The 13,222-nt window shown below is 32.7% G+C and overlaps 1 long non-coding RNA gene across 1 annotated transcript; it reads right to left on the bottom strand.

Moving 5' to 3' along the window:
* Positions 1 to 2,921: 2,921 nt before the first annotated feature.
* Positions 2,922 to 5,366, bottom strand: LOC117691384 (uncharacterized). The gene is made up of 3 exons (XR_010709333.1): positions 4,244 to 5,366; positions 3,840 to 4,066; positions 2,922 to 3,639 (listed from the first exon to the last, which is right to left on the bottom strand). It is a non-coding gene; the product is annotated as an uncharacterized lncRNA (long non-coding RNA).
* Positions 5,367 to 13,222: the final 7,856 nt, after the last annotated feature.

Raw genomic sequence — 13,222 nt, 5'->3', positions numbered from 1 at the left:
TGCACGGTAAACTGTCGTTGAGAACAATGCACTTACTTTTGTGTAAATCGTCAGTAAATAGATATGAAAACTTCATTTATTGGCGATGATGTGTAATTTTTGTTGGTAAACAAATTTGAGTTATCGGACTTTGAATTTAACGTGTCGACTTGGATAACACTAGAAGAGTCCCGAAACTAAAAGTGAAATCGAATGCTACATTTACCATGAGTTTCGATCACCATGAGAGAATCTTTTTCACAGTAATTTTACATTAAAAAAAATAGGTATCGTCTTGTTATCTTTATATCCACTAATCAGAGAACAAAGAAATTATGATCAATTATGTATTGTCAGCGTTAACGATCGCCACGATTAATCACATTTTCACCTCGAGGCGCTAAATGGAAGTGGCATGGGGAGAAGCCAAATTTTCCAGGTGCTAATGAGAGATATGAAAAAGCAATTAAAACTGAATTAATTAATCCATGTTTAGGCACTTATACCCGATAACCCATACCGTTTACCTTTGTAATTGTTTAAACAAACAGAACCGACAGCATCTGATATTTAAATGAACACTTCTATATAGCCTTAGAAATGGACTGACGTTATTGTTTTGCAACTTGAAGAAATTTAATACAAATGGAAAATCGTTGGCGCACTATTAATTTTAGCGCTCAGAGGCAGTTGCGCCAAAGGCGCTAAAATTTGTAGTGCGCCATAATTTCTCGTTTTACAGTAAGTTTCTCTGGTCCTCATTTTGTCATGAACTTCTCATAATATCACAATGAGTGAAGAAATTCATTTGTAATATTCATTTCAAAAACTCGATCGATTTCTTAAAAGCTATTTTATACAGTTCAAAACTACAGTCAACGTATGAACAGGCATTCCTCTCTCAGTCCCCAAGTCGCCTTGCAGCATTTACTGGAAAGCTTCGACAGTCGATGTTAATAGTCTATTTTACAAAGGGGCTAAAGACGTATCAAACTTTACTCATGCCTCAAAAAAGTAGTATTTTTGCTGTTGGTTCAAATAATACTATTTTGATTGAATACCCTTATCAATTTCATTTGGTGTTTGCTATTTCAGTCTAGTAAATCTAATATTAAAGCCTACCTCTTTAAACATGTTAGTGTTGTATGGCGTTGAAGAGCAACAAATAAATACTGTGGAATCATTAAAAATCGTGGGGTCAATTGTCCTGGATTGCTTAAATTTTACTTGTACATTGGGACGTAATTTCGTGTATTCTCATATTCATAAAAGGAAATATGACTTTATAACTCTAATTTATTAATTCGTGGAGGATGGTAATTCGTGGTGGAAAAGTATCCACGAATTCCAAGAAAACTGAGCCACCACGAAATCTTATGATTTCACAGTAATACATTTCAAAAAATGATTCTTTTTTTAAGAATATTATTTCTTTGAAAATCATCACGAAGTCGAACCTGTTTTCTTTTACTGGACCATAAATAGATGTATAGCTTCCGTTGTTTGGATTGTTTCTCAATATACCGATTATTTTATTTAAAGCTTTCTGACGCGTTGCGTAATATTCGATGACTATCGACAAGTTGGCAAAACTGTGTTTCTGCAACACTTGTAATGATTAAGTAAAAAAAAACGTAAAATTAAAATTTTACAAAGTGGGGTCCTATTACCCAGGTAGGCACACACTAGTATTATGAAATATAAATCCTTAACATCACTTTTTGAAACTCATTACGTAGTGCATAAAAAACAAAATGAGAATTGAAAAGCTTTTCTTTATTATAGTTTTTTCTTCCACTTGAATATGGGTATGGCGTGGTATAAACCTTTAATTTTTTTTGTTTCTAACTATAACGGAAGGACATGAAATAAATGATGTATGTCGACTCTCTACGGTGCATCTCTTTTTAATTATGATCTGCACATGTCACTCTATGTTATCTGGGTTTCTTTTCTGATGTAATTCTATTGTTGTCTGAATATAAGTTTATCATTTTATCACTTACTTCGTATAGCCATATCTTATTTTTATAAACATTGCAAATCTATATATTTCAAAGGTTACAATGTCTCCAAAATTGCGTATCTACGGATGGATTGAGTTGGTGAACACATTTTCGGCTTCATTATTGGATTTCACTTAGTTTCATTATGCTATGGGATTTTAATAAAAGTTTCTGTAAAATATTTCCAAGCATTATGAAGTAAAACATTTATTTAAAAGGAATCAAGTAACACACAGATATATTTTTTATATTAATTCCATCAAACAATTTGCTCATAATGTGTTAGCATGCGTTTAATGCAATTTTCTTGCAAGTTTCCTTTTTCATTCATGTGCGTCTTAACGATCAATGATATATCAAAAGTGTCTACAAAAGAAAGCAGCTTATATGCATAGTTGTTTTTTACTACAACGTTATAAATATGAAATGAATAACGTATTTTCTTTCTTATTATAAATAGAAACTCATGAAAACGTGTTTAATTTTCCGCATATTAACATGCCATGCTGCCAAAATATTTGAGGAAAGATAAACCCAAAAATGTTTAATGCCAACAAGGGGAGGAAAGATACCTTAAATCAATTATGATGTCATCACTGATGTAGGACGAATGAAACGGTCGAAACTCACTAACTAGCTTAGATCTTTACCTTATGTAATCTGGAAAATTATCAATTAAAATGTCTTGACAATAATAGCAGATGGGCGATGAATTGAATCTTCCGCTTTTTATATTTACTTTAAATTGAGTTTCATGTACCGTACTTTCCTTAGAGTGCAATCAACAAGTAAAATTATATTATATTTTTTTTAATCTATTTACTAATGTATTCATTTCTCTTGGGTTTATTTATGTTTTTGACGTCAGAAAAAATATTTTCCCGTATTTTACTCAATTTTTTTCAGAGCAGAAGGACAAATTCTGCCGGTTTTTTTTTAAATAGAAAACCATGTCCGCAGCCGTCGCCCATTTGATATCAGATTAAGCATACAGTAAAACTCGTATGATACGAACAATGATATCCTCGTGTAGCGACAGTAGAAAAACAAGGAGCGGATCGAGGATCTGATTTAAATCGGATTGTCAAGTTTTATGAAATATGATTTCATTTCCACATTACGGTCATAAAAATTATTGTCGGTTAAAAACATACACACAAAAGTGTGTTGATAAAAATGGTTATATATAATATTAACCCCTATAGGTTGACTTTATGAGACTGCAAAGATTACAATCGTGTCGTTAAATATTTTATTATACACATTCCATCATTGTCATCAGTAACAATTTACAAAATACAAAAAACCGTCCAAATACTTTTTATCACATTTTCAAACGTCTATATGATGTTCCTGATATGTGGTAGTTTTTCATAATACTGTAAATCAAATCCTAACCGTTGATAATACTCATCTCTGGTTCTGTTGTATATTAACTGATCCATACAAAGCAAAGCGGCTTCCTGGTATTCTGTGTGGAATTTATTGGTAAAGAACTCTGGTCGTCGAGCCAATAGAGAAAGATCCCCGACTCCAAACACACAGACTGAACGAACATATTTACCATGACACTGCCGATGATTTGATAAACCCTCCCAGTTTACAAATCGTGATAGAAAAGGCTTTCTTACGCCAACATCTGTTTCCAGATCTCCTACAAAGCAAATCCTACACTTAGTTGTAAATATAAAATAGGTGTATTGTCTAAAAATGAATAACTGTCCTTGTAGATCTGGCATATTTTAATTTTAACAAATTAAGCAATAAACATATGCATTTTGACTAGTATTTATTGCTAAAATTAAAAAATGCCACAAGGCCAGTGTATTCTGAGTAATAGCCTTATTTTATTACCTTTAAAACTTCCCGGAATTCCCAGCTGAGGATTATGAATCAAACTTGCAAAGAACGTCTCATCTGGAATACTTGTTTTGTTCACCCATGTAAGAAAATCGGCAGCTACATCATGATTGATGACGTATTCCACAACTTTTCTGTTTAAAGTCACGTGGACAGAGCCTTTGACTGGCTGGATAGTATGAGGAGGTTTCTCAGTAATATTCCATCTTTCCTTGTTTGCCCTAATTTGATGAATGTCGAATTGGAGCAAATGATTTAATGGGTGAATTACTATTAAAGATTGTGATTGTATGGGGACTTTTTGTAAATGAAAGGTGTTATATAGTCATTATTTCATTGTCCCTAGTCGAAATTTGTTTCATGTAATTTCATGTACATATTATAAAAATTCTGCAAACCTTTTGATGGTGCCTTCTCCATCGTTTGAACCGTTAAAAATTTGCAATATTTTTACCAGTTCATAATTTGTACGAAGGGGAAATTCCTGTCCAGTTAAGTTAATGAAATATTTCCATTTAGGAATTGATAAAAGGTCTTTCATGCATGTGATGTCTGGTAATAAAACACTTATTTTTCCCCAATTCACTTCAATTCTTTTGGACACCATCTTCACATTGGGAAAGCATCGTACGATGCAGAAAAATTCATTGAAGACGTATTCAACTGTTTTTCTATCTACGTGAACACAGTACATATTTTGTGGACGGTAAATTGACCTCAGAAGAATTTCAAACTGTTCTGGGCTTTTATAAACAAGAATGCTGTATGCAATCGGAAAATTCCTCTCCTCATCTGTTAACGAATCCATAATGTATCCTCTTGTTTTGATGAAATTTTCACATGCTTTTGTTTGTTGGCAAAATGACTGCGATTTGTTTTTTACCCTCATTTTACGAACTCTCTCAATTTCTTTGTCATTCTGTTCAAACAGCAAACCACAATCTACGTTCGGTATAACTCTTTCAGAACCAAAGTATTTCTGTGATGAATGTTCGAAAGATTGTGATCCCGATTTATTATAATACAGAGGCGAGAAAGAGGCATCAAATTGTGGTCCATTGTCAAACAAATGGACACTCCTCTGCAAGAACATATCATCAGCCTTCCGGCTTTGCTTGGTCGCTGTTACGTCCTTGTAGTTTCTATAGAAAACGAATTTTCCTCTCGTTGTCTTTTTAGATACATAATTGAAGATTACCTGTGTGGCTAGTAAAAGACAGAAAAAAACTAGCGCATAACGGGCGCATCTTTTTCTTGTGCTTCGATATGATGAGGAGAAATCCATTTTATCGAGATGGGAAAACGTTCAGTGTATTTCTTTTGGATTATTTTTCACGAAAGAGTTATTGTGGTACGAAGTAATGAAAATATGCAAATAAGTTGCTAAAGACACAAATACGTACGTATGGCCTCGACGGATCATTCGACAGTCAACTTGTAAACTGCTCATAGGTACATATATCATTTATATACTTATATATAGTTGCATCCAACAAGTATGATTCCTTCTATTTCTTACGGAAATTGATTGTAATTGAAAATGACAGGACTGAAAACGACACGCCCCGTTTATTGAATGGTCGAAACATCCAGCAACCTAAGTGTGGCTACCTTCATATCACGCATAAATCACCACAGAAAGCATTTTATTGATTAAATATACTTTTTTTCTCCTTTCTGAAAACACATCTGCGCTGCATTTTACAAAGTTAGTTGTAAATCTTCTATGTATAATGCAATTACTCTTACGACAATGTGCAAAACATTCAAGCAAAGCTAGTAATGAGGCCCAAGGATGTCGCCTTGTGTATATCATAAGAAATCTATGAGTTATTTTATTATTCCATAAGTGTTTTGCCCCGTGTAAATCAACAATTTAAATAGTTCAATTTAATTTGACATATTTTTTAATATGTCCGACATTTTAAATTAATTTAGTTCCAGCAAACAATTTTGTATATTTTTAGTGTTGACATAACAAACAAAGGCTCATTGTCCACCTCAGCAACAATAGCCATAATTAAATCAGTTGTATATAGCCCTATTCAAAATATATGAGGATTAATGTAAAAAACACACACACCTATATATATATATATATATATATATATATATATATATATATATATATATATATATATATATATATATATATATATATATATATATATATATATATATATATATATATATATATATATATATATATGTAGATAAATAAAGCCTTGGTACAGCAAAAATACTTAAATAAATAAAACAGAATGCGACAGTCCAAATTAAATAAATTGTTTACTGTTAGCGCTTTCAGCCATGTCGGCTCTTCAGACAGTTATACAAAATTAAAAACGTTGTTTGTAACGTTGTCAATGACGTCGTGTTTTTAAAGTTCATTATGACGTCACAATGTACATCAAGGTAGCGATGGCGTGAACTTTATCAACGCCGTAAAGCAATGCATAGACATATAATACAATACATATAAAAATTATATATATGATAAATCTATTTTCGATTAAGTTTCGGGTTAAATATTTTAATAAAATAGTCCTCTTTTGTGGTTCGGGCGATTTCATTTGAATTCCACATTTTGTAAAACGGAAATATTTTAAATGTTCCCTTTCCGCACTTCGCAAAATGTTCCGAACATGGAGTGTTTCTCACTGTTTCGTCCTTTATTTGTTGTTTGTGGACTCTCACTCGGGCGTTGAGCTGGTTAGTCTGGCCAATATAATTTTCTCCACATGTTGGACAAGTCGCACAATATATCAAATTAGACGATTTGCAGTTCATTGGGGCATTAGGTTTTAAAATTTGGCCGCTTTTTAATATTATTCCTTCTCCCTCCTGTATAAGGTCACATGTTCCACATCGGGGGTCGCCGCACTTTTTGATGGAAATAGTATTGCTGGACGAGAACTTTGCTTTGGAGAGAATTTTCCTCAGATTCGGCGCTTGTCGTCTGCTGTTTATGAAAGATGATTGGTTTAACAGTTTTTTCATATTTTCTGATTGTTCTAATATTGGAAAAAAACGTTTTGCTGATTTAAAAATATTATGGTTACACGGATTATGTGTAGTTACAAACGGAATTTTCTCATCTTGTTTCTCCTCCTTAAGGCGGGTCCTTCTAAGTTGTGCTAAAGGAATATCCATAGCCCGGTTAATTCCGTCATTAATAAGTTCCACGGGGTAATTCTGTCGTCTAAGGTGTTGTTTTAACTCTTGAAGCCTTTGTAGGCGAAGAGAAGGGTGAGTCACAATAGTACATACACGCCGTGCCATGTTGTATGGAATATTCCTTTTTGTGTGAGACGGATGACATGAATGAAAATCCAAGTATTGATGGGAATCTGTTTCTTTGCTAAATAAATCGGTAATGATATTCTCGCCGTCTTTGATAATAAGAATATCTAAGAATGGGAGTTTCTCACGATGGACGTCTATAGTGAATTTTATCGAGGCCTGCAGTTCATTTAAGATAGAATGAAATTTTATAAGATCCTCTTCCGTTTTGGTCCAAAAGATGAAACAGTCATCAAGGTATCTTTTCCAGTTCTCTTTAATGTATAGCGTAAAATCGGCATCAAAGATATCCGGCAATATACTATAAAGTTTTTCTTCAAGGTACCCCATTACAAGTGAGGCATACGTAGGGGCAACTTTTGTGCCCATGGCAGTACCTTTTATCTGTAGGTAATTTTCATCATCAAAGAGGAAAGTGTTATTTTCTAGTACAAGTTTTAGTCCGGCTAAGATGAACTCTTTTGAAAATCTACTATCTATTTGATCTGGATGCTTGTCCAACCAATATTGAATTGCCTCTAATCCTAAATTATGAGGAATATTAGTATATAGGCTGCTTACATCAAATGTAACAAGGATCGTAAGAGTTTTTTCAAAATGAAAATAACAATGACATATCTCTTGTTAAAAACAATAAGGGGTTCAAACCACCGTTAAATAGAGATAAACATCTGGAGGATTATATTTCATGTCTTCGCAACACTGCGAACTCCAACGTGACAGATAAAACTGTTAAGTCTAATATTTCCCACAAACAATATCAAGCAATGCAAACCTTGAAAAATGACCCATCAATTATAATTAAAAACGCCGATAAAGGAGGGGCTATAGTCATAATGGATAGAGACCATTACAAAGAAATGTCACTTTCTCAACTTCAAGATCATCAGTTTTACACAAAACTGGAACAGAATGAAGATCGGCGAACCATGCTCAAAATAGAAAAACTTACCAGAAAGTACCAAGACAATCTAACGGATAATGAAATTGAATATCTGACTAAATATGAGGTTAAATCTAGTAATTTTTATGGTTTGCCTAAAATCCACAAATGTAAAAATATCCAAGAAAACGTCAAAAAATGTAACTTTACTTATATCAAACTTCCTAGACCAAATGATCTAAAACTGAGGCCTATCATAGCAGGACCCGCATCTAGCACACAACGGTTAAGCAATATGCTGGATATCATTTTGAAACCGCTATGCACCAAAGTGACAAGTTACGTTCGTGATGATATGGATTTTCTGAACTACATCCCACAAACAGTACCAGGAGACACGATCCTTGTTACATTTGATGTAAGCAGCCTATATACTAATATTCCTCATAATTTAGGATTAGAGGCAATTCAATATTGGTTGGACAAGCATCCAGATCAAATAGATAGTAGATTTTCAAAAGAGTTCATCTTAGCCGGACTAAAACTTGTACTAGAAAATAACACTTTCCTCTTTGATGATGAAAATTACCTACAGATAAAAGGTACTGCCATGGGCACAAAAGTTGCCCCTACGTATGCCTCACTTGTAATGGGGTACCTTGAAGAAAAACTTTATAGTATATTGCCGGATATCTTTGATGCCGATTTTACGCTATACATTAAAGAGAACTGGAAAAGATACCTTGATGACTGTTTCATCTTTTGGACCAAAACGGAAGAGGATCTTATAAAATTTCATTCTATCTTAAATGAACTGCAGGCCTCGATAAAATTCACTATAGACGTCCATCGTGAGAAACTCCCATTCTTAGATATTCTTATTATCAAAGACGGCGAGAATATCATTACCGATTTATTTAGCAAAGAAACAGATTCCCATCAATACTTGGATTTTCATTCATGTCATCCGTCTCACACAAAAAGGAATATTCCATACAACATGGCACGGCGTGTATGTACTATTGTGACTCACCCTTCTCTTCGCCTACAAAGGCTTCAAGAGTTAAAACAACACCTTAGACGACAGAATTACCCCGTGGAACTTATTAATGACGGAATTAACCGGGCTATGGATATTCCTTTAGCACAACTTAGAAGGACCCGCCTTAAGGAGGAGAAACAAGATGAGAAAATTCCGTTTGTAACTACACATAATCCGTGTAACCATAATATTTTTAAATCAGCAAAACGTTTTTTTCCAATATTAGAACAATCAGAAAATATGAAAAAACTGTTAAACCAATCATCTTTCATAAACAGCAGACGACAAGCGCCGAATCTGAGGAAAATTCTCTCCAAAGCAAAGTTCTCGTCCAGCATTTCCATCAAAAAGTGCGGCGACCCCCGATGTGGAACATGTGACCTTATACAGGAGGGAGAAGGAATAATATTAAAAAGCGGCCAAATTTTAAAACCTAATGCCCCAATGAACTGCAAATCGTCTAATTTGATATATTGTGCGACTTGTCCAACATGTGGAGAAAATTATATTGGCCAGACTAACCAGCTCAACGCCCGAGTGAGAGTCCACAAACAACAAATAAAGGACGAAACAGTGAGAAACACTCCATGTTCGGAACATTTTGCGAAGTGCGGAAAGGGAACATTTAAAATATTTCCGTTTTACAAAATGTGGAATTCAAATGAAATCGCCCGAACCACAAAAGAGGACTATTTTATTAAAATATTTAACCCGAAACTTAATCGAAAATAGATTTATCATATATATAATTTTTATATGTATTGTATTATATGTCTATGCATTGCTTAACGGCGTTGATAAAGTTCACGCCATCGCTACCTTGATGTACATTGTGACGTCATAATGAACTTTAAAAACACGACGTCATTGACAACGTTACAAACAACGTTTTTAATTTTGTATAACTGTCTGAAGAGCCGACATGGCTGAAAGCGCTAACAGTAAACAATTTATTTAATTTGGACTGTCGCATTCTGTTTTATTTATTTAAGTATATATATATATATATATATATATATATATATATATATATATATATATATATATATATATATATATATATATATATATATGTGTGTGTAATCATCATTTGTTATTCATTTTTGTAGATACTTTGTCTGGTTTTGTCCTTATCCTAATCTTTAAAATCGAAATTAAAAAAAAAACCTGCGCATTGTTGGTTGATGAAACTGAATCGTACAATTTATATACATGTAGGTGGCATTAATCTTGTTTGTTGCAGCTGAATGGAAAAAAAAACTTTTTTTATTGTATTTATTTCAAACCTGTGAATGGGTTTTAATTTTAGTGTCTCTATCTCTAAATTTTGTTCTTTAGGTCAATTTTCATTACAATTTCAGATAAAAGACTTGGAGGGGGGCATTCCCACTTAACTTCCCCGTTTTGTTTATACATCATTTATCCATTTAGACACAGAATGCAATGATCTGTTCATAAATCATTCATGTTTACAAATTAATATCTAAGGTTCACAACCAATAATATGGTATAAAAAAAGTATGAAATTAAAACAAGCTATGTTATGCACTATTATCTATTTGCATGCATATTTTTAAACCAAGTTGTCAGATTCATAGTATCTGCCTGATGGTAACTTGCCCTACACTTTCCGCCATGATGTCAAATAGTCAACCGTTTCTAGGCAACCCGTTCTGGAAAGTTCTATCCATTAATACTAAAATCGCATTAATTGTTCCGGTTGATTTACTTAGTAAATCCGCATTCTTGGTTACCCCGTTCTGGAAAGTTCTATCCCATTCTCTCACCAGAGGTCGTGCTTCGCAAGCGTATGAGTATCAAAACTAAAATCGCCCACTAAAGAAACGGATTGACTCATTTTATTTATTCAACATTCGTCAAATCTTAACTTCTATGTATTCCCTGAATAGGCCTACAGTACATATATATTTACTCTTTACGTAATCAGTTAATGTTATTTTATAGTAATAGTATATATATATATATATATATATATATATATATATATATATATATATATATATATATATATATATATATATATATATATATATATTTATTTATTTATTTATTCTCGCCATCTGTGAGATTGATCAACCCAATATATTTCCGTAGTGAGGAGTCAGTAATAACCTATTAAGTGTTTTGTTTTCCTGAGGACTATCAAGCGACATATTTATTCACAAATAGCGATGATCTACACAAAGCCAAGTTAACTCATTTAAACTCTTCAAAATTTTCAATCTCACCTTTCAAATACTCTATAAAAATCATTGCTTCACCTATGTTCACTTACAATGTTTTGTTGTATTCAATTTTAAAAGTTTTCTCCCTTTCCTCTGCAGAGATTTGAGCAAATTTCAACGCTGTCATTTAGTTCTGCTCCAGACAAAACAATGTGACGTCAATATTCTAAGGGCAACTACTCTAATTTTAAAGAATTTCAAAGGGTAACTACTCTAAATACTTTAAGAATTTACAGCATGCGGTTTATGTATTGAATACTATGAAATGTCGAAATGAGTAAGGGAAGCGTCGACCAATGACGGCCATATTGCCTCATATTATTTCTCACCGAACAAATATAGAGATATATGAGGCAATCACGTGCTACCAATGTATGTCTAAAATATATATGTATATACTACATTTGGAGGAAGAGAAACATCTATAAAACTAGCTGGATTTTTTAACGTGTAAAACCCGGGTATTTTTTTCTAGTTGTTTATCTAGAAAACATTTGAACAGTTATCATTCATATCTGAATATAAGAAATACTGAAAATAAACTGTCAAAAGTACAAGTATCAACTTATGTTATTTCAACCTTGAATGTAATAATATTCTGTCAAGTGTAATTTATAAATAACGAAACTGTGTACAGACCCCATACTGCAAGCTTTCTTCATTAACAAATCAAGGCAAGGCCCAAATGTTCACAAGTGAATAATCACGTTTGCGGAAATGTTTATTTAATCGACTTCAAAAATCAACCTGTGGCTCAACGCTTGATGATCAGTCGAAGAATCGCTGACTGATAAATATTCAAACTTCTCAAGTTTTCATAGGTGTTTTTAGACGTTAATCTGACACCTCTATATCACCCAATGCCAGTATCAATTTTTTTCAGTGTGGTCGATAACAAAATATGTTCAATTTGTTTACAGACACCATTGTATGTTTCTTTCTTTTTTTAAGGTAGACTAAGTACAAAACAGATATTATCTTATTTCACTTAAGCTATTTTTTTCCTTTAATTCAAGGTTTCTTGAGATTTAATATTTTGATCTTTAAAACAAAATCCATAAATATGGAAAAAATCGAAGAAAAATCCATACCGAAATTTTTTTTGATAAACATCGTCCCTAAGCTACCATATTAATCTCATTTCAATGAAATATAAAATTAAATAGTCATTGATATGATTGTTTTTTGTGTCAGTAAGTTACTTTTCAAGATATTACAAATTTTTTACTGTTATATATACAAGAGACTTTTTGTTACTTCAAGACACTGAAATATATTATTACTGGTGACTTTATTTTGATGAGTGGTTAATGTTTGAAGTCTATCAACCAACCCACCACTGTATATCTTATACCGTCATCAACACATTGCATTTACACTTGCATTCCTTTATTTCATTTGCGCACCTAGCAAGTCAATTTCTACAATCTGTGAAAAGGAAAAAAGGCGTGAAGATCTAGATAAACTCCAGCTGTTGCTAATTGTCTATGCGAGATAGATTTAAAGTGCTTTGAAACTTTTGAAAATTTACCTTACCTCTTACTCTCCAGACGACAGACTAGATATTTCCAATACATTTTTATTTTCAGTTTTGTGTTATGGATTTGTTGGAGATATCTTTCTCTTACTTTCTAGATTCTTGCAAGCATTAAAACATTCTTATCTTCTCTGGTCGATTTCTGAAGTCTTGGTCCGCGTCCTTTATAGCTTTGAATTTTTTATGAGAATCAAATGAATTTATTAAGCTCTAGAAACCAGATCATATTTTTAATTACATCAAAAAAATATATTGACGAAATAAAGAACATTTTCTTCTTACAGACTTACTGTGGAATCGTTTTTATTCGTGGGGATCAATATTCTTGAGTAGCAAAAAAATTTCGAGTTTCTTGGACGTAATTTT

This window comes from Magallana gigas, chromosome 9, assembly GCF_963853765.1.
Source record: "Magallana gigas chromosome 9, xbMagGiga1.1, whole genome shotgun sequence".
Lineage (NCBI taxonomy): Eukaryota > Metazoa > Mollusca > Bivalvia > Ostreida > Ostreidae > Magallana > Magallana gigas.
This window is presented reverse-complemented; position numbering and strand designations above follow the sequence as displayed.